The following is a 2,952-nucleotide window of genomic DNA, read 5'->3' as shown; positions in this document are numbered from 1 at the left end:
AACAAAACACTATGCATTAATTACAAATGTCATTTTCGGCGGGTAAACCTTTGAGCCCAACAATTATTTTTCCACATGAACAATCCCCAAACACCCAATCATTAAAACCTATGCATTCCTGGTACAGGCATTCTCTTCTTCGGCTCCACTTCCAGTCCTGATGTTTTGAAACGCTGTCAACATTTGAAACAAAATGTCCATGAAAGGAGCATTGCATCGGTAGAATAATCACCAAGTCAATCATTGATGGGCTGACTTCGATCATTAGTTCACACTGGGCTGCTTACCAGAGTCTCCAAAGGTGATGCTGCTGTTGAGGTACAGCGGGTTATATGTTCACATCATTCATCTTCAGTCAGGCAGAATGTCTTGATATTCCGAATGGCACATTCAGCACTGCCCACTATGTTACACATGCAATGACAATGGTTATTTATGCTATTTTTATAAGCCAAAGATTTACATTAATGTAAGTTCCATGCAAACTCAAGATTTTGCATTGGAAGAATTTACATACCTGAAACAAAGAAGCATCTCATTAGTTTGTTTTTTAGTCCCGTAACAGTCTTCCATAATGAAGGATGCATGGTAACTGAGATTAGCTTCAGAATAAGCGACAGAAATAATCTGAGAAGAGATATGGGCAGGTTTTAGTTGCAGGATAGAAATTTGGAACATAGAATATAATGGGACAAAATGTGATATTATCTCAATTTAAATGCAAATTGGACAGAATGGGATGATGGAAATGAAAACAATGCGATTATAAAGCAAAATAAACATTCAGCAGATCTTGCATCATCTATGGAAAGAGAAACAGAGCTTGCATTTCGGGTCCAGAGAATCTTCTTCACAATTTAAAACCTGAAACGTTAAATCTCCATGGATTCTGTCAGTCTTGTTGCAATTTATCCAGACTGAGACATGGTGACTGAGCGGATTGTGATGTATTGACGAAGGGGGTGGGACACAGACATTGAAGTGGCTGAGACATGGTGACTGAGGGGATTGTGATGTATTGACTAAGGGGGTGGGACACAGACATTGAAGTGGCTGAGACATGGTGACTGAGGGGATTGTGATGTATTGACTAAGGGGGTGTGACACAGACATTGAAGTGACTGAGACATGGTGACTGAGGGGATTGTGATGTATTGACTAAGGGGGTGGGACACAGACATTGAAGTGGCTGAGACATGGTGACTAAGGGGATTGTGATGTATTGACTAAGGGGGTGTGACACAGACATTGAAGTGACTGAGACATGGTGACTGAGAGGATTGTGATGTATTGACTAAGGGGGTGTGACACAGACATTGAAGTTGCTGAGACATGGTGACTGAGGGGATTGTGATGTATTGACTAAAGGGGTGAGACACAGACATTGAAGTGACTGAGACATGGTGACTGAGGGGATTGTGATGTATTGACTAAGGGGGTGGGACACAGACATTGAAGTGTTTGAGACATGGTGACTAAGGGGATTGTGATGTATTGACTAAAGGGGTTAGAAACAGACATTGAAGTGGCTGAGACATGGTGACTGAGGGGATTGTGATGTATTGACTAAAGGGGTTAGACGCAGTCATTGAAGTGTTTGAGACATGGTGACTAAGGGGATTGTGATGTATTGACTAAAGGGGTTAGACACAGACATTGAAGTGGCTGAGACATGGTGACTGAGGGGATTGTGATGTATTGACTAAGGGGGTGTGACACAGACATTGAAGTTGCTGAGACATGGTGACTGAGGGGATTGTGATGTATTGACTAAAGGGGTTAGACACAGACATTGAAGTGGCTGAGACATGGTGACTGAGGGGATTGTGATGTATTGACTAAAGGGGTTAGACACAGACATTGAAGTGGCTGAGACATAGTGACTGAGAGGAGGGGCATATTATGAATGTTGGGAGTGTGATGTGGTCAAGTACGCAAGTGAGATTGAATGACTGACTCTAGTGAGATGTCTGAAACTAATACAGATTCTGAAATTATGGAAAATAGATACAAAGATTGTTGGATATTAATAACGCAGAAAAAATATTCCTTTGGCTGATCAGACTCCGTTATTCTCTTCATTATTCTGATCCCATTACGAGCTTTTGGTTCAGAGCGCTGCATCCCTTGGTAACCAAAGTTCACACCTAAATACTTCAGTAAAGTTTTGAAGGTTTCTATTTCTACCACCCTTACAAACATTGAGTTCCAGATTCCCACCAACCATTTGGTGAAATGATCCTGACAGTACATTAGGTGACAAATTCATACCGCCCCTTAAACTAAGACATACTCTAAAAAAAACAATCATGATAATGAGTGACGACACTGAAATTAAAGCAACCCCTGAAACCAGCACAGATACAGAAGACAATATATTTATCTAAATTAATGCAGCTCGTGTAAAGTTAATTGCACTACAGCTGGCGAATTGAATGTTGATACTGAACCTACATTGTGGAGGGATTTGATTGCAGCAGTTAGGGTGCAGAGATGATTTACGGCGATCTTCCCTGGGCTGAAGATTCTCACATATGAAGAGGATTTGAACAGATTAGGTGTATTTTACTCATAGCTGAGGATATTGAGATGGGAAAATTGTGTAAATGAATAAAATTATGGAGGATACAGACAGAGTAAACAGAGTAATTAAATTGTCGTTCGATAGACATATGAACGAGAATGGAATAGTATAGCTTAGATGGTCTTCAGATTGTTCTCACAGGTCGGCACATCATCCAGGGCCGAAGGGCCTGTGCTGCGATGTAATGTTCTATGCTCTAAAGAGGAAAACCAACTTTTCACGTTGATGGAGGCATCAAAGTCAGGGATGGGAACATAGATTTGAGGTAATGGACAGAAGGTGTGGAGGATGTGTGAGGCAAAATTTCTTAAAGAATTGAGGTGGGATTCTGAATCGCTCATATAATTGGAAACAAATATTTAGATATG

This window comes from Chiloscyllium plagiosum, unplaced genomic scaffold (assembly GCF_037043375.1).
Source record: "Chiloscyllium plagiosum isolate Xiang-an unplaced genomic scaffold, Cpla_swu_hap1 HiC_scaffold_29, whole genome shotgun sequence".
NCBI lineage: Eukaryota > Metazoa > Chordata > Chondrichthyes > Orectolobiformes > Hemiscylliidae > Chiloscyllium > Chiloscyllium plagiosum.
This window is presented reverse-complemented; position numbering follows the sequence as displayed.